Raw genomic sequence first — 20517 nt, 5'->3', positions numbered from 1 at the left:
CCCGTGCTGGTCATTACGGGCCTCCAGGATGCACTTGACTGGGGGCAAGTTTTGAACGTGAACCAGGAAAAGGGTTTCGGGTTCATTGCAGACCTCAAAAGAATAAGTGACCTTTTCTTTGGCCGGAGAGACGAGTCCCATCTGAGTAAGGGACACCCGGCCCGAAATCTGCATCCTGGGGAGTACGTGACATTCACCTGGCATGATGGGCTCAGGGGGTGGTATGCCCTGAATATACGCTGTATCCTGGAGGAGCTTGCTGAGAGGTACAGGCTGAAGCGCCCTGCTGTCCCTCCACCCACAGTTGTCACACAGCCTGTTCAGGCACCTGCTCCCAAGAAGCCGGCTGCCCTTGAATCAGCCCCAGCCCGGCAGCCTAAGTCAAAGGTCCCCAACTTGACACCTTGGGAAGAGGAATACTTGAAGATGGCCAATGAATACCTTGCATCTGGTAGCGGGACGCAGCTTCCAGAACCCCAGGAGGGGACCACAATTAAGAAAAATTTACAGTAACTCTTGTTACCGAGGAGGGTTTGTTTGCAACGTTGTGCCTGTTTCTATTTTTGTTGTTATCATGTTTTTCTGGTAGCACTTTTGTTGCCTAATTTTTGCAGTGACAGCATTCTTCAATTTTGAACTACAGTGATCATGAACTTGGAGTGTATTACAATCTCTCTTGTAAATAGTTTGCACCTCTTTAGGTGCTCTCTCTTGGTTTTACATGAAAGACACTTTACAAAACAGCAATGATGAAGTGTTGCATCCTGCATGTCATAAATTGACACACAGGTGCAGCAAACACCGGACCATCAAGGATCAGTCGCTCAAAACTTAAAATGTGAGGAATGTGGAAAACCACAGAAAAAATGCGACTCTAGATCCGTAGTATTAGCATATTGAACATCTTTATTAGACAAGGACAAAAAGGACAACTGGAAGACATGTGCAAATGGCAACCAAAGTGCAAGTAGTGCAAAGTGCAAATCAAGCAATCCAGCCCTAGTCAGACCCAGTACCAGAATAAACCATTGTACATATCCATAAATAGCAAAAAATAAGGAGGTAAATATAGCACATAAAGTACTTAACAATGAGAGGTAAGTAAGGCTGTTTACATATATGAAAAAACAAAAGGGAAATTCCCAATCCACTCACATATAAACATAGCCAACCCTCAAAGGGTTACTCCTGCATCAAAACATTACCTCGCTACTTCAGGATGACCGGGCGGACTGCTCGACTCCCCGATGCGCGTTTCGGAGCTCTAAAGCTCCTTCCTCAGAGGGCATAAGTGCAGGATGCACGGTGCACACATTTATATGTGTGCACCGGAAGTGCCGCGGACGCGCCGCCCGCAGCTCCGCTGCAGAAGCGCCTCCCACCACTGACGCGACCGGAAACACGCGGGCCCACGTGATCCAAGGCCCGACATTGGCTGGGCACGTCATACAGAAGGAGCCGCGGGCGCGCATGCGCGGCACTTATAACCTCGGCGGACATCTTACAATGGGGCAAAAAGCCCCATTAATACATCTACCAACAAACATCACAATGAAATAAAAAATTGAAAGAAAAAAGGAAGGGTAGGGGGAAAAAGAAAAAAGGGAAGAAGAGAAAGAAGAAGGGGGAAAGAAAGGAAAAAACCAACTTATACCCCATAAATAACACAATATAATATAATATCTGATCACAATAACAATATTCTAGCATATATATATTTTATCATTTGGAGGATATCAACCACCCACAATATACAATTATAATCACATTGGATATATATGTAGCCCCCATAAATATATAACGGCCACAATTTAAAGATCAATCAAACCCAATGGAATCTGTATAGATATATATAACAAAAAATTGAAACACCCCATAATGCAATGTACTCCACACACATATGTATATATACACATATATACAATGTACATACATACATATATATATACACAGAGGCAAACCAAAAAAAGAGGGGAAAAAGGACAAAAGAAACCAAAACCAAACTATACATAAAAAAGGCCATATCATCAGTAGTCCATGCGAAGTCTTCAAAAAAGAGACAGCCAATGAACACGTCATCCATCTCACGAACGTCTACAGCCCCCAATCCATATCCAGGATGATTGCAAGCAGAACTCTTCTCAAAATTCTTCATAAGTGCCATAAGATGCCTTCTTGGGAATCTTGAACAATAGATTTATCACCCAAAACAACCCCGTACACCCGAACCTAATAAAAAACTTAAAAGAAAACACAATTAAAACCAATTCATAAAAACTACCACATCATGGTATGTCAAAGCACAGTCTCAAAACGCAAGACTGAGATCATAGGAACGAAACATACGATAAACTTTCATTTAGTCCATTGGGATATACCGTGTTTAACGTCCAAATCCAACGCGTTTCTTTTTGAGCTAGACGTTGGGAGATTTTACCACCCCGAATTCCCATATCTACCATGTCAATGCCCTTAAATTTAAGACCACTGCTGTCACAATTATGGTGCAACTTGAAGTGTCTCGGTAAAGTCTTCAACAAGTGCACCTCCTCTTCATTGGCTGCAGCCTGTATGCCCAGCACATGCTCCCTAATCCTAACCTTCAATTGTCTGGTCGTAAGACCTACATAGATCAGGGGGCACGGGCATGTGGCATAATATACAACATTACGGGATAGGCAGTTGATATTTTTCTCAATCTTATATTCTTTCTGCCCAGTAGAATCTGTAAATTTATTATCACTGATCATATTTTCACACGCCACACAGTGGCCACAGGCCGCACTACCACCCTTCTTACTACGAACAAAATTATCCAAGAAAGTCTTAGGTGGATCTCCAACATAGTGGCTCCGTACAAGATGGTCTCGTAGATTTCTCGCTCTCCTAAAAGTAATTTGTGGTTTATCAGGGAAAACCCTTGCTAAAATGGGGTCCGTCTGCAGGATATTCCAGGATTTCTTCAAAATCTCACGTACCTGAGCAGACTGGGCATTAAAAGTTGTAATAAATCTCACTATCTCTGATTTCCCAGCCTCATCATCGATTTTATACAAGAGAGTATCTCTGTTGCTATGTTTAGCCCGCAGATAGGCCCTCTTAATTGACCTATTACTGTACCCCCTTTCTGCAAAACGACCCCTCAGATCCTTTGCTTGAACCTCAAACTCCTCTTCTGTTGAGCATAGGCGTCTAAGACGTAGAAATTGACCTATCGGTACAGAACGTACCATATGGGTGGGCTGTGAGGAGGATGCATGTAGGACCATGTTTGTAGCAGTAGGTTTTCTGTAAATCGTGGTCTGTATCCTCCTTTCCGGACCCCTCCTCAACAAAGCATCCAAAAATTCTGCCCTACCTAGATCATACGAAGCCGTAAGGTGAATGTTAAGATCATTGCCATTTAATTCAAGAATGAACTGTTCCAGTGACCCCACATCCCCCTGCCAGAACAGTAAAATGTCATCTATGTAGCACGTCCACAGAGGGACGCGCTCCATAGATGACAAACGGTCTGACATCAGGAGGTCTCTCTCCCACAGCCCCAGGAACAAACGTTCGTGAGATGGATGACGTGTTCATTGGCTGTCTCTTTTTTGAAGACTTCGCATGGACTACTGATGATATGGCCTTTTTTATGTATAGTTTGGTTTTGGTTTCTTTTGTCCTTTTTCCCCTCTTTTTTTGGTTTGCCTCTGTGTATATATATATATGTATGTATGTACATTGTATATATGTGTATATATACATATGTGTGTGGAGTACATTGCATTATGGGGTGTTTCAATTTTTTGTTATATATATCTATACAGATTCCATTGGGTTTGATTGATCTTTAAATTGTGGCCGTTATATATTTATGGGGGCTACATATATATCCAATGTGATTATAATTGTATATTGTGGGTGGTTGATATCCTCCAAATGATAAAATATATATATGCTAGAATATTGTTATTGTGATCAGATATTATATTATATTATATTGTGTTATTTATGGGGTATAAGTTGTTTTTTTCCTTTCTTTCCCCCTTCTTCTTTCTCTTCTTCCCTTTTTTCTTTTTCCCTCTACCCTTCCTTTTTTCTTTCAATTTTTTATTTCATTGTGATGTTTGTTGGTAGATGTATTAATGGGGCTTTTTGCCCCATTGTAAGATGTCCGCCGAGGTTATAAGTGCCGCGCATGCGCGCCCGCGGCTCCTTCTGTATGACGTGCCCAGCCAATGTCGGGCCTTGGATCACGTGGGCCCGCGTGTTTCCGGCCGCGTCAGTGGTGGGAGGCGCTTCTGCAGCGGAGCTGCGGGCTGCGCGTCCGCGGCACTTCCGGTGCGCACATATAAATGTGTGCACCGTGCATCCTGCACTTATGCCCCCTGAGGAAGGAGCTTTAGAGCTCCGAAACGCGCGTCGGGGAGTCGAGCAGTCCGCCTGGTCATCCTGAAGTAGCGAGGTAATGTTTTGATGCAGGAGTAACCCTTTGAGGGTTGGCTATGTTTATATGTGAGTGGATTGGGAATTTCCCTTTTGGTTTTTCATATATGTAAACAGCCTTACTTACCTCTCATTGTTAAGTACTTTATGTGCTATATTTACCTCCTTATTTTTTGCTATTTATGGATATGTACAATGGTTTATTCTGGTACTGGGTCTGACTAGGGCTGGATTGCTTGATTTGCACTTTGCACTACTTGCACTTTGGTTGCCATTTGCACATGTCTTCCAGTTGTCCTTTTTGTCCTTGTCTAATAAAGATGTTCAATATGCTAATACTACGGATCTAGAGTCGCATTTTTTCTGTGGTTTTCCACATTCCTCATATTTTAAGTTTTGAGCGACTGATCCTTGATGGTCCGGTGTTTGCTGCACCTGTGTGTCAATTTATGACATGCAGGATGCAACACTTCATCATTGCTGTTTTGTGTTGTCATTTCTTTCTGTGTTTTGCACAGGTTTTTTGCATTGATAGGATGGACTTCAGGGCTAGGGATAAGTCCTGGCTGGGTCAAGCCGATGAAGTTTTCGGACGAGACGGGGCAACTGGTATGCAGACGGATGGTCATGGGAATGATGTTTCATTTGAATCTATTAAGAAACTGCTCATTAAACGAACGAAGATTTGGTGGAGTAGAATTTTTTTAGAGAAGTATATTACGAAAAGTATGATTCCGAGAGGTTTACGGGTCCGTATTCTACCCACCTTTCCCATTGAGGATGCCGAATTTATGTCGAATTGGGAGGAGGCTTGTGGGACATGTTCTTTGACATTAATGAAATTATTGATTGATTATAATTCGAAATCTATTAGTGGCCTAGATAATGAGATTGATCAGGCCTTGGTAGATCTCCGGGCTGGGTGTTCAGTGGAACAATTGAAGGCTTATGAGGACAATCTTGTGAAATCAGTGGATATTGTAGTGAAGAAAATTAATGACACACAGGTATCAAAATTTAACAGAGATATTAAAGATTACCAGGACCATACTGTGTATCAATGGAAAAGACGGACTGGCAATTTATCAGTAGGACACCGTAGTGTCTCTAATACTTCAATCTCGTCACTCAGTACTCAGTCTGGAGCCTCCACTTCCTCTATGGTTACCCGATCTAGGGTTAATTATGGGCGTATAAGAAATTACAACTCTCACCCATTTAAAAGACAGAAGTATCGTTCACCTGAAGGCTCAAGTAAGAGTAATAAGGTAATCAATCTTAGTGACTACACGCTCACTAGAGCTGATTGTGATTTGTTATGTAAGGGTCTGTCATTCTCACCTGTGGTGGGTTTTGACAGATTCACAGCTGTTAAAGATCTACACATTTTTGCCAGATCGTTACTGTTTAAACGTTTTTTCTTCGATGATAACAAAAATAAACTATTTCCTACAGAAAAAGAACAGTCGGCCTTGAGAATCCTTGAGGAGTTGGCGGAGGAACATTCATCCACTGATGGAGATAGGATTCCTCCGGCTTTGAGGGTACGCTCCAAGAAGTTTCCCCCCCTTTCGAGCTGTGGTGTCATTGACCTTTTTGTTAAAGTAGTTAGCAATGAATTTCTTAAGTTGCCACAATTTATACAGAAGGACAATCTTTCTGGGGAGGAGAGGAAACGGTTGAGTTATCTGAAGAGTTTGCCTGATGTTGTGATTAAGCCGGCGGACAAGGGGGGAAATATCGTGCTGTGGCCCAGACCAATGTATGAAAGAGAAGCCATGCGTCAGCTCTCTAACACCACCTGTTATAAGAGGCTGACTTTTAACCCCTTGTCCGCCTACTGTGCACGACTGAAGGGGATCCTTACTAGAGCTAGGGATGCGGATGTTATTTCGGGGGAACTCTTCACAGCACTAATTGTTGCTGAACCTATGATACCAACCTTTTATCTCCTCCCCAAGATTCACAAAAACATACAGTGTCCCCCAGGTAGACCCATAGTCTCTGGGCGGGGGGGCTACTTGGAGTGTATCAATCAGTGGCTGGACTTTCTTTTCCAGCCACTTGTGGAAGATCTGCCATCCCACCTCAGAGATACAAATCAACTACTACGGAAAATGGATGGTCTTACTTTGGAGGATGATACATTTCTGGTCACTATGGACGTTGAGTCGTTATACACGAATATCCGCCATAGTGACGGTTTACGTGCAGTTGATTTCTTTCTCTCCACATCCAATTTTTCGCCATGTTTCAGGACTTTTGTCTTGGAAATTCTAGAATTTGCCCTCACGCATAATTTTTTCACGTTCAGGGGGTCTTTCTTCCTGCAGCTCCAAGGGACTGTGATGGGGGCGGCTTTTGCGCCTTCGTACGCTAATTTGTTCCTGGGGCTGTGGGAGAGAGACCTCCTGATGTCAGACCGTTTGTCATCTATGGAGCGCGTCCCTCTGTGGACGCGCTACATAGATGACATTTTACTGTTCTGGCAGGGGGATGTGGGGTCACTGGAACAGTTCATTCTTGAATTAAATGGCAATGATCTTAACATTCACCTTACGGCTTCGTATGATCTAGGTAGGGCAGAATTTTTGGATGCTTTGTTGAGGAGGGGTCCGGAAGGGAGGATACAGACCACGATTTACAGAAAACCTACTGCTACAAACATGGTCCTACATGCATCCTCCTCACACCCCACCCATATGGTAAGTTCTGTACCGATAGGTCAATTTCTACGTCTTAGACGCCTATGCTCAACAGAAGAGGAGTTTGAGGTTCAAGCAAAGGATCTGAGGGGTCGTTTTGCAGAAAGGGGGTACAGTAATAGGTCAATTAAGAGGGCCTATCTGCGGGCTAAACATAGCAACAGAGATACTCTCTTGTATAAAATCGATGATGAGGCTGGGAAATCAGAGATAGTGAGATTTATTACAACTTTTAATGCCCAGTCTGCTCAGGTACGTGAGATTTTGAAGAAATCCTGGAATATCCTGCAGACGGACCCCATTTTAGCAAGGGTTATCCCTGATAAACCACAAATTACTTTTAGGAGAGCGAGAAATCTACGAGACCATCTTGTACGGAGCCACTATGTTGGAGATCCACCTAAGACTTTCTTGGATAATTTTGTTCGTAGTAAGAAGGGTGGTAGTGCGGCCTGTGGCCACTGTGTGGCGTGTGAAAATATGATCAGTGATAATAAATTTACAGATTCTACTGGGCAGAAAGAATATAAGATTGAGAAAAATATCAACTGCCTATCCCGTAATGTTGTATATTATGCCACATGCCCGTGCCCCCTGATCTATGTAGGTCTTACGACCAGACAATTGAAGGTTAGGATTAGGGAGCATGTGCTGGGCATACAGGCTGCAGCCAATGAAGAGGAGGTGCACTTGTTGAAGACTTTACCGAGACACTTCAAGTTGCACCATAATTGTGACAGCAGTGGTCTTAAATTTAAGGGCATTGACATGGTAGATATGGGAATTCGGGGTGGTAAAATCTCCCAACGTCTAGCTCAAAAAGAAACGCGTTGGATTTGGACGTTAAACACGGTATATCCCAATGGACTAAATGAAAGTTTATCGTATGTTTCGTTCCTATGATCTCAGTCTTGCGTTTTGAGACTGTGCTTTGACATACCATGATGTGGTAGTTTTTATGAATTGGTTTTAATTGTGTTTTCTTTTAAGTTTTTTATTAGGTTCGGGTGTACGGGGTTGTTTTGGGTGATAAATCTATTGTTCAAGATTCCCAAGAAGGCATCTTATGGCACTTATGAAGAATTTTGAGAAGAGTTCTGCTTGCAATCATCCTGGATATGGATTGGGGGCTGTAGACGTTCGTGAGATGGATGACGTGTTCATTGGCTGTCTCTTTTTTGAAGACTTCGCATGGACTACTGATGATATGGCCTTTTTTATGTATAGTTTGGTTTTGGTTTCTTTTGTCCTTTTTCCCCTCTTTTTTTGGTTTGCCTCTGTGTATATATATATGTATGTATGTACATTGTATATATGTGTATATATACATATGTGTGTGGAGTACATTGCATTATGGGGTGTTTCAATTTTTTGTTATATATATCTATACAGATTCCATTGGGTTTGATTGATCTTTAAATTGTGGCCGTTATATATTTATGGGGGCTACATATATATCCAATGTGATTATAATTGTATATTGTGGGTGGTTGATATCCTCCAAATGATAAAATATATATATGCTAGAATATTGTTTTTGTGATCAGATATTATATTATATTGTGTTATTTATGGGGTATAAGTTGGTTTTTTCCTTTCTTTCCCCCTTCTTCTTTCTCTTCTTCCCTTTTTTCTTTTTCCCCCTACCCTTCCTTTTTTCTTTCAATTTTTTATTTCATTGTGATGTTTGTTGGTAGATGTATTAATGGGGCTTTTTGCCCCATTGTAAGATGTCCGCCGAGGTTATAAGTGCCGCGCATGCGCGCCCGCGGCTCCTTCTGTATGACGTGCCCAGCCAATGTCGGGCCTTGGATCACGTGGGCCCGCGTGTTTCCGGCCGCGTCAGTGGTGGGAGGCGCTTCTGCAGCGGAGCTGCGGGCGGCGCGTCCGCGGCACTTCCGGTGCGCACATATAAATGTGTGCACCGTGCATCCTGCACTTATGCCCCCTGAGGAAGGAGCTTTAGAGCTCCGAAACGCGCATCGGGGAGTCGAGCAGTCCGCCCGGTCATCCTGAAGTAGCGAGGTAATGTTTTGATGCAGGAGTAACCCTTTGAGGGTTGGCTATGTTTATATGTGAGTGGATTGGGAATTTCCCTTTTGGTTTTTCATATATGTAAACAGCCTTACTTACCTCTCATTGTTAAGTACTTTATGTGCTATATTTACCTCCTTATTTTTTGCTATTTATGGATATGTACAATGGTTTATTCTGGTACTGGGTCTGACTAGGGCTGGATTGCTTGATTTGCACTTTGCACTACTTGCACTTTGGTTGCCATTTGCACATGTCTTCCAGTTGTCCTTTTTGTCCTTGTCTAATAAAGATGTTCAATATGCTAATACTACGGATCTAGAGTCGCATTTTTTCTGTGGTTTTCCACATTCCTCACATGAAAGACACTTTGCGAAGAGGGTGTTTTGCATGGACACTTTTCGAAGATGATGTCTACCTCAAAGGACACTGCAAGAAATCCCTGCTGGGAGCGGTGTCCAGCACTTACAAGAATCTTTGAAATGTTTCATTGTTGATAATGTGTTTTATAAGAGTATTAGTAACTGAGAAATGGCTTTTATAGAAAATTGAGAATGTTTTGATACAGAATAAAGAATTGAAAGTAGACAGGTGACGGACCAGGTACTTGCGGTCAGCGTCTTACTTCTAGAAGAGACAGTGAAAGTAGAAAAATGATCAAGAAATGTCTACTACAGAAGGAAAAGCTGAGTAATACTGGTGATAGTGAGTCACAGATAATGGCACTTAGAATGAAAAATTGCACTTTTTGACTTGAAATTTAGATAGTTAAATAAGAATTTTTTGTAACGTTCAAGAATAAGTACCTCCTATATTAGGATGTTTAGTATAAGAATTGTTTATGCAGCATTATAAAATTTTTGTATGCTCCTGTACTGCCAACTTTGTTTACTTTGCAGCCCGCGGACGTGCTGTGTTTAACGGGGGGTATGTGGCTCCCCTGAGGCTCAGTCGCCACAGAGGTACTGCAACTTCTCCTAAGGTGTAGTGCCCCACCAACTAGGTAAGTTGGGAACTCCTTTCCACACTCCAACACTCGCATCCCACACGACAGGGTAGTTCAGCACAACCACATTGAGGTCTCTCTCTCCTCCTAGACATTAGGAGTGCCTTGGTGGTTTCCTGCTTGGAACACTGGATGTGCTGGGAGGTGGGTGGAGTTGAGATCCATATAAAAGAGGGGGAAGGTTTAGAATTATAGGATCAGTCTGAGAGATCAGTCTGAGGGGAGTCTGGACAGTCAGTCAGGAGAGTCTGAGGACGGGTCTGAGGAGAAGGAGTGCTGCAGCTGCCTCAGTGATTTGAGCCAGCTGGCACGGGAAAGGAACAGAAGGAGAATGACGTAGAACTGCAAAGACGGATGACTGCAACCTAAGCTTCCATAAGAGAGAGAGAAGGAACAGTATGGAACGAAGGAGTAGGAGAACAGAGAGGAGACGTGGGTTGGAAGAGGAACCCTGCCAATAGGTTCTCAGCGCAAAGCCGAGTCACAGTCCCCGAGGTTGTATGGACACTTATGGTTTTGCACCAGACACTGGTGGAGTAGTTGGCTGTAAATGCACTACTCCCATAGGCTGGTTTCACATTTGCGGTTTTTTTCGCGGTAATTTAGCGCTAAATAGCGCATGCGTTTTTTTTTCCTATACTTTGCATGGGATGCGCTTATGTGCGCTTACACATGCGTTTGTACGCGTTTTACCGCGCATGCGTTTTTTGCGGTATGCGCTCGGGCGCACAAAATGCAACTTGTTGCATTTTTTGTGCGTCCGATTTGCCTCAAAAAAACGCATGCGCGCGCAATGCGTTTTTTTACAGCAAGACACCCATTATAAGTCTATGGTGAGCATATGTGCGCATTGGCATGCTTATGTATGCGTTTTTTTGCACATGCGTTTTTTTTTTTTACCATTAGTTTAGACAATGGAATTTAGAGGTTTGGGTAAAGTTAGGGTTAGTTAAGGGGGTTTAGGGGTAGGGTTAGGGTTAGGGTCAGGGTTAGGGTTAGGGTTAGGGTCAGGGTTAGGGTTAAGTATGGTTTGGTTAAGGGTTAGGGTCAGGGTTAGGGTTAGGGTTAGGGTTAGGGTCAGGGTTAGGGTTAAGTATGGTTTGGTTAAGGGTTAGGGTCAGGGTTAGGGTTAGGGTTAGGGTCAGGGTTAGGGTCAGGGTTAGGGTTAAGTATGGTTTGGTTAAGGGTTAGGGTCAGGGTTAGGGTTAGGGTTAGGGTTAGGGTCAGGGTTAGGGTTAAGTATGGTTGGTTAAGGGTTAGGGTCAGGGTTAGGGTTAGGGTTAGGGTCAGGGTTAGGGTCAGGGTTAGGGTTAAGTATGGTTTGGTTAAGGGTTAGGGTCAGGGTTAGGGTTAGGGTTAGGGTTAGGGTCAGGGTTAGGGTCAGGGTTAGGGTTAAGTATGGTTTGGTTAAGGGTTAGGGTCAGGGTTAGGGTTAGGGTTAGGGTTAGGGTCAGGGTTAGGGTTAGGGTTAGGGTTAGGGTCAGGGTTAGGGTTAGGGTTAGGGTCAGGGTTAGGGTTAGGGTTAAGGTTAGTTAGGGTTTGGGTTAGGGTTAAGTATGGTTTGATTAAGGGTTAGGGTCAGGGTTAGGGTTAGGGTTAGGGTTAGGGTCAGGGTTAGGGTTAGGGTCAGGGTTAGGGTTAGGGTTAAGGTTAGTTAGGGTTTGGGTTAGGGTTAAGTATGGTTTGGTTAAGGGTTAGGGTCAGGGTTAGTGTTAAGTATGGTTTGGTTAAGGGTTAGGGTTAGGGTTAGGGTTAGGGTCAGGGTTAGGGTTAGGGTTAGGGTCAGGGTTAGGGTTAGTAAAGTCATGGTTTGGGTTAGTGTGAGGGGCCACCTAATGTTGGAAAAAAACGCGAACGCGGTAAAAACGCACTAAAAACGCATACAAACGCATAAAAACGCTGCGTTTTTTTCATGCATGCTCATAAAAATGCTTGAAAAAAACGCAGCAGTTGTATGCTTTTGTATGCGTTTTTCAATGCGTTTTTTTGCGGGAAAAACGCGCTGCAAAAAAAAGCAAGTGTGAAACAGGCCTAAGACTTGGGGCACAACATCAACTGAATAGAGAGCCAGGACTCCGGAGAAGGGAGTCCCCGAGAGAGGCTGCAGCTGTCTGCCATACGAGTAGAGTTGTTAGGAACATCTGACAGGAGGAACTTCAGAGTACCATGGTACTGGAGCTCTTCACACCTTAAGGCGCAATAGAGGAGTCGTTCAGGAAAGGTACATGTTGGCGGAGTGTTGGAGAGGAGAATCCTGACTTGCCCGGGAGGTTGATTGAGTCTTTTCCCCGGAGGACACGGCACAGAGGCAGGCACCAGTGTGTACCACGGACTGTGAGTAAAGCTTTGGAACTGCAAGCCCTGGTGTCTTCCATTCATTTGTGCGCTAACACCGTCAGCACCGCTACATCTGAGTACCAGCATTCCTCACACCACCTGCACCTATCTTCATCTATTGTAATTACACTGCCCTGGGGTTACAGCTTCACCTGTGGGGAGCTACACCATCTATGCTGCAACACACATCAGCCCCTAGGATCTGCACGCAGCGTTGGCTTAACATCTTGCTTGCCAAACACCACAGTTGGCGTCACGAACTATCACATGAACTATATCACAAACCACCATTGATTTGGGCGCCCAGGGCCACGGACCGGGTCACCGCCGCTGTGACACATTTCCCCCTGACACCGGCCCGGTACCGAGTACCCCACAGCCCTGGGAGGGCGACCCATGTGCACACACCCTTACACACTGATCGGGAATCCACTGGGCAAATCTAAACTTTGATATACTTTTATGGTGATCCCTGTATCACATGGCGTGCTTCTTTATCCTCATGTTTTATACATGCAGCAAAGCAACCCAAAATAATAACCAAGCCTGCTCCATGTTACACGGTATGTGCATTGTTCTTTTCTTTGTATGCTTTATTTTTGTGTTTATGAACAGAAATGTCTTGCCAAAAAACTCCAGTATTGTCTCTTCTGGCCAAAGGACATTCTCCTAGAAGCTTTGTGGCATGTTAATATGCATGTTAGTGAATTCTAGTCTCACGTTTTTATGATTTGCTCTCAACAGTGGTTTCTCCCTTGGTTGTTATCCATGAAGTCCACTTTGGCCAAGACAGACAGATGGTATAGTCTGACAATGCTGTAACTTTACCTTGGAGTTCTAACCTCTTTGGAAGTTCTTCTGGGCTCTTTTGTTACCATTCATATAAGCCATTTCTTAAAATTGTCAGCAATTTCCTCTTGGGTGATGTCCAGGGAAGTTGGTTACAGTCCCATAAACTGTAAACTTCTGAATAATATGTACAACCAAAGTAAAAGAAAAATGATGCTGTTTGGAGATGGATTTATAGCCTTTACATTTAACATGTTTGTCTATAATTATCTTTCTAATCTCCTGAGACAACTTTCTTTAGCTTTAGTTTGTCCATGATCAAACCACTTTACCAACCTTTAAATAGGCAGACTGACCGATTACAAGTTGGTAGCAACATGTGATGCTAATTACAAGACACACTTTAGTTTAACATGTACATGTGATCAAAGTATTTTCAATGTTTTGTAGAGGTAAGATCATTATTGTCCAAGCCATTTTCATTGGTTTGTATTTGTATTTTTTTTCTGCTAAACCACAATTCCAAATCTATATCTGATTTTCTTTAGTTCATATTCATCAAAAAATTGTAAACCCGAGTAAAGGGCCTGTCACACTAAGTGATATCGCTAGCAATATCGCTATAACGTCACTTGTTTTTGTGACGTTATAGCGATATTGCTAGCGATATCGCTATGTCTGATACTTACCTCCGACCGCTCCCCCTCTGGTTATCGCTGATCGCACGAGAACGTCATGGACAGTTTCTCGTCATCAGCTTCCTGCTGGGCTTCCTGTGGCGCCAACGAGCGATGCGTGTACGCGGGCGGGAGGACGTCTTCATCGCCTCGTCTGACAGGTAAGTAACGACCCCAACCCCTGCTATGTCGCTGGTGAGATCTGCCTGTGTGGCAGCTTACTAGCGACCACTTAGCGATGCACCAGCGATCCTGACCGCGTCATATCGCTAGTCGGGATCATTGGTGCATCGCTAGGTGTGACAGTACCTTAAGGGTAAGGTGTCCTGGAAGGCACTAAAGACATAGAAAAACCCAAAACAAAAAATGTGCCAGGACTGAAACTGTAACACTGGTTGATTAAAAATATAAGCTTTATTAAGTACAAAATAGTATATAAAAAGATATAAAAAAAACTCAAAGTACAGACACAATGACAAATTGGTGGATGAGCCACTGTAGTAACTCCAATAATGAAAATGTCCTACTCATAAGACAACATGTATATACATAGCGAAAAAATAGAAAATGTATATAGTATATACCGGTGTTTTTACATGTGATTACAAAATGTCTATGACCATATAGTAATGGAAATTAGAGAGCTTTGCATAATATAACCTACAAAGGACAGCTATAAACAGTAACAAAACAGAGTATAATTAAAGCACCACTCCAGCATGTTTTTATTGCCCGTTTGAAGTGGTGTTTTAAATGTTATTCCTCTGCCCCCTGTCTCATAGTCACCTGGCTCCACCTTCATCATTTTCATGCATCCCTCCTGTTGGTCTGCAGTGAAAAGTGACCTCTCAGTAACTCCACTGTTTGATGGAGCTGCACGGAGGTCACTTTTCAATGCAAGTCTATGAGAGTCTCCCACTGACCTTAATCTGGCTCTCATAGACTTGTATAGAGAGCTTGTGATGTAGCTTCTGACTTCCAACCAGTCAGAAGCTGTGCTCAGACATTGACATCGAGTGACTGGAAACCAGTGAAGATGTCCGAGGCTGAGTATATGACCTAAGGCAGGAGGCTTACATTTAAAGCACCTCTCCAGCACTAAATAAAAAAAAAGTTGAGTGGTGCTTCAGTAGTAAACAAGTACACCCACCAAACATCCAATGTGTGTTTGACAAACGTTTCTTCATTCGTGAAATGCGCATCAGGTGTTTGGTGGGTGAGCTTGTTTACTATTAACTATATTCTTGTCACGGTTCCACTCCTCAGTGTGTCTAGGATGCAATTACTGACAGCTTGGCCATCCAATCCGGTACAGGGACGTACTGAAGCTGTCAATATTTTGATTGACAGCTTGGCCATCCAATCTGGTACAGGAGCGTGATGAGCTGTCAGTGCGTTGATTCACAGCTCAACTATTTAATCTGAGACTGGGAGGCATCAGCTGTCTCCAAGTGTTCATTATCCCAGGTGATTGCCATGCTACTTAACTACGCTGTTTCTCCCATACATCTGCCAGACGTACATTCAGCTAGTGAGATTTGTGCTTCCTGTGCTTTGAGTTCTGAATACTTGATCTTTTGTTGCCTGACCTTGGACTTCGTTCTGACCATCCTTCTGTTTAACACCTTCTGCTTTGATCCATTATCCTCCTGGTATTCTGACATTGGAACATTACCTGACCACGCTTTTGTCTCTTCCTTCTGTTTATGACGTACTCTCCTGGCTTCTGACCTTGGACTCCTTGACCATTCTGACTCACGCTTGGCCATGAGAAGTGACTAGCGTCACAATTATTTCTTGTTACTGTTTGTGACTCTCCTCCATAGGTTAGATTACGCAGAGCTCTTTAATCTCCATTACTATTTGGTCATCGATGTTGGGACGTAGACATTTTCTATTCCTTCATTATGTATATATATGATGTCTTATGAGTGGGAATTTTTCACCATTGGAGTTCCAACAATGGCTCATCCACCAAATTGTCCTTGTGTTTATACTTTAGGATTTTTTTCATAATTTTTTTGTATAATATTTTGTACTTAGTAAAGCTTGCATTTTTAATCAACTAGTCTCCCATTTTCAGTCCTGGCACATTTTTTGTTTTGGATTTTTTTAGTTCATACTCAGTAAATTTAAATTTATTTTTGACAGCTTCAAGTTATTTAAATCACAATTGCGGGAATTTCCTTAGTTACCCGAAGAGTGACAACAATTTTATCCATGTGTATATCCCAAGATCTGAGTTTGGCATGTTTTTATAGAAGGAATTGAAATTTTTTATTTGAAATATTAAGAGACACAAATAAAAAATAAACAGCAAATTAGGAATTGCTTTTACCTTTTTTTACTCCATTTTAATGTGTTCATCTTGCGGCAAAAGTCATAGGACAAATCTATTTTTCTGGTCAGTATAATTACAGTGGCGTCAGGGTTATAGGTTTTTTATATGTTGCTGCTTTTGTACACTGAAACACTTTTTTACAAACAAATTTTGTTTTTGCATCACCTTGTTCAGAGTTCTGTAACTTATTTACTTTTCCATGAAAAGAGCTGTGCAAGTGTTTGGTTTTTTTGCTAAACAAGCTGATGTTTTTATTAGTGCTATTTTGGGCTACTTAACATTATTTTTTCTCTTTTTTTAAAACTTTCCGATGACAGAGTGAGCAAAAATCAGCAATTCATAAACATGATTTTATTTTCTTACACCATTCCCCTTGTGGAAAAAGTAATAAGAGAATTTTACTCTTCGGGTCAGTATGATTACATTGATATCACATTTATATGGACTTTTTTAGTTTCTTGACTGTTGCTTACTAAAAACTGTTATTTGCAGGAAATAATTGATTTTTCATTGCTAATTTATTTTACATTTTTTGTCAACAGAGTCATGGAAGTTCTTGTTTTTTTGCAGGATGAGATGATGTTTTTAACCCCTTCATGACCCAGCCTATTTTGACCTTAATGACCTGGCCATTTTTTGCAATTCTGACCAGTGTCCCTTTATGAGGTAATAACTCTGGAACGCTTCAATGCATCCTAGCAAAATATTTTTTTGTTAGGAAGTTATAAGGGTTAAAAGTTGACCAGCGATTTCTCATTTTTACAACAAAATTTACAAAACCATTTTTTTTAGGGACCACCTCACATTTGAAGTCACTTTGAGGGGTCTATATGGCAGAAAATACCCAAAAGTGACACCATTCTAAAAACTGCACCCCTCAATCTATTCAAAACCACATTCAAGAAGATTATTAACCCTTCAGGTGTTTCACAACAGCTAAGGCAATGTGGAAGGAAAAAATGGACATTTTAATTTTTCCAACACAAATTTCCTTTCAGCATCAATTTTTTCATTTTCACATGGGCAACAGGATAAAATGGATCCTAAAATTTGTTGGGCAATTTCCCCTGAGTACACCGATACCTCATATGTGGTCATAAACCACTGTTTGGGCGTACGGCAGGGCTCAGAAGGGAAGGAGCACCATTTGACTTTTTGAATGGAAAATATGCTGGAATATTTAGCGGTTGCCATGTCGCGTTTGGAGAGTCGCTGTGTGCCTAAACACTGGAGCTCCCACACAAGTGACCCCATTTTGGAAACTAGACCCCCCAAGGAACTTATCTAGATGCATAGTGATCACTTTGAACCCCCAGGTGCTTCTCAAATTGCTCTGTAAAAAAAAAAAAAGTACTTTTTTTTCACAAAAATTATCTTTTAGCCTCAGTTTTTTCATTTTCACATGGGCAACAGGATAAAATGGATCCTAAAATTTGTTGGGCAATTTCTCCTGAGCACACCAATACCTCATATGTGGTCATAAACCACTGTTTGGGTGCAGGGCAGGGCCCGGAAGGGAAGGAGCGCCATTTGACTTTTTGAATGGAAAATTAGCTCCAATCGTTATCGGACACCATGTCGCGTTTGGAGAGCCCCTGTGTGCCTAAACATTGGAGCTCCCCAACAAGTGACACCATTTTGGTAACTAGACCCCTTAAGGAACTTATCTAGATGTGTAGTGAGCACTTTGAACCCCCAAGTGCCTCACAAAAGTTTATAACATAGAGCAGTGAAAATAAAAAATCATTTTTTTTCCTCAAAAATGATTTTTTAGCACGCTATTTTTTATTTTCACAAGGGTAACAGGAGAAATTGGACCATAAAAGTTGTTGTCCAGATTGTCCTGAGTACGCTGGTACCCCATATGTGGGGGGGGCACTGTTTGAGTGCACGGCAGGGCGCAGAAGGGAATGAGCGCCATTTGACTTTTTGAAATGAAAATTGGCTCCAATCGTTAGCGGACACCATGTCGTGTTTGGAGATCCCCAGTGTGCCTAAACTTTGGAGCTCCCCCACAAATGACCCCATTTTGGAAACTAGACCCCCTAAGGAACTTATCTAGATGCATAGTGAGCACGTTGAACCCCCCAGGTGATTCACAGAAGTTTATAATGCAGAGCAGTGAAAATAAAAAATCTTTTTTTTTTCCTAAAAAAAAATTTTTTAGTCTGCAATTTTTTTATTTTCACAAGGGTACCAGGATAAATTGGACCCCAAAAGTTGTTTTCCAGTTTGTCCTGAGTACGCTGGTACCCCATATGTGGGGGGGAACCACTGTTTGGGCACACGTCGGGGCTCGGAAGGGAAGTAGTGACATTTTGAAATGCTGACTTTGATGGAATAGTCTGCGGGCATCATGTTACATTTGCTGAGCCCCTGTGTGTCTAAACAGTAGAAACCCCCCACAAGGGACCCCATTTTGGAAACAAGACCCCCCAAGGAACTTATCTAGATGTGTGGTGAGCACCTTGAACCCCCAAGTGCTTCACAGAAGATTGTAACGCAGAGCCGTGAAAATAAAAAATCATTTTTTTCCCTAAAAAAAAAATGATTTTTAGCCAGCAATTTTTTTTTCACAAGGGTAGCAGGAGAAATTGGACCCCAAAAGTTGTTGTCTAGTTTGTCCTGAGTACGCTGATACCCCATATGTGGGGGATGACCACTGTATGGGCACACGTCAGGGCTCGGAAGGGAAGTAGTGACGTTTTGGTATGCTGACTTTGATGGAATGGTCTGCGGGCATCATGTTACATTTGCAGAGCCCTTGATGTTCCTAAACTGTGGAAACCCCCACAAGTGACCCCATTTTGGAAACTAGACCCCATAAGGAACTTGCCTAGATGTGTGGTGAGCACCTTGAACCCCGAAGTGCTTCACAGAAGATTGTAACGCAGAGCCATGAAAATAAAAAATCTTTTTTTTCCTCAAAAAATGAATTTTTAGCTCGCAATTTTTTATTTTCACAAGGGTAACAGGAGAAATTGGACCCCAAAAGTTGTTGTCCAGTTTGTCCTGAGTACGCTGGTACCCCATATGTGGGGGGAAACCACTGTTTGGGCACACGTTGGGTCTCAGCAGGGAAGTAGTGACATTTTGAAATGCTGACTTTGATGGAATGGTCTGCGGGTGTCATGTTACATTTGCTGAGCCCCTGATGTGCCTAAACAGTAGAAACCTCCCACAAGTGACCCCATTTTGGAAACTAGACCCCCCAGGGAACTTATCTAGATGTATGGTGAGCACCTTGAACCCCCAAGTGCTTCACAGAAGTTTATAACGCAGAGCCGTGAAAATAAAAAATCATTTTTTTCCCTCAAAAAAATGATTTTTAGCCCGCAATTTTTTTTTTCACAAGGGTAACAGGATAAATTGGACCCCAAAAGTTGTTGTCCAGTTTGTCCTGAGTACGCTGATACCCCATATGTGTGGGGGAACCATTGTTTGGGCACACGTCAGGGCTCGGAATGGAAGTAGTGACATTTTGAAATGCAGACTTTGATGGAATAGTCTGCAGTCATCATTACGTTTGCAGAGCCCCTGATGTGCCTAAACAGTGGAAACCCCCACAAGTGACCCCATTTTGGAAACTAGACCTTCCAAGGAACTTATGTAGATGTATGGTGAGCACTTTCAACCCCCAAGTGCTTCACAGAAGTTTATAATGCAGAGACATGAAAATGAAAAAAACATTTTTTTTCCACAAAAATAATTTTTTAGCCCCCAATTTTTTATTTTCCCAAGGGTAACAGGAGAAATTAGACTCCAAAAGTTGTTGTGCAATTTTTCCTGAGTACGCTGATACCCCATATGTGGGGATAAACCACTATTTGGGCACACGTCGGGGCTTGGAAGGGAGTGAGCACCATTTGACTTTTTGAACGCAAAATTGACTGGAATCAAAGGTTGCACCATGTCGCGTTTGGAGACCCCCTGATGTGCCTAAACAGTGGAAACCCCTCAATTCTAACTCCAACCCTAACCCCAACACACCCCTAACCCCAACACTAACCATAACACTAACCACAAGCCTAACCCTAATTCTAACCCTAACCCTCTTTTCAACCCTAACCCTCTTTTCAACCCTAACCCTCTTTCAAACCCTAACCCTCTTTCCAACCCTAACCCACTTTTCAACCCTAACCCTAATTCCAACCCTAACCCTCTTTCCAACCCTAACCCTCTTTTCAACCCTAACCC

The 20517-nt window shown here is 42.5% G+C and overlaps 1 long non-coding RNA gene across 1 annotated transcript; it reads left to right on the top strand.

The window, feature by feature from the left end:
* Positions 1–5250: 5250 nt before the first annotated feature.
* LOC141094441 (uncharacterized) lies at positions 5251–8690 on the top strand. The gene is made up of 3 exons (XR_012233074.1): positions 5251–5699; positions 5887–5975; positions 8127–8690. It is a non-coding gene; the product is annotated as an uncharacterized lncRNA (long non-coding RNA).
* The last annotated feature ends 11827 nt before the right edge of the window (positions 8691–20517 follow it).

Source organism: Dendrobates tinctorius, unplaced genomic scaffold, assembly GCF_039654945.1.
Source record: "Dendrobates tinctorius isolate UK_male_01 unplaced genomic scaffold, ASM3965494v1 ptg000064l, whole genome shotgun sequence".
Lineage (NCBI taxonomy): Eukaryota > Metazoa > Chordata > Amphibia > Anura > Dendrobatidae > Dendrobates > Dendrobates tinctorius.
Note: the sequence above shows the minus strand (reverse complement) of the source record. Positions and strands in the feature narration are given on the sequence as shown.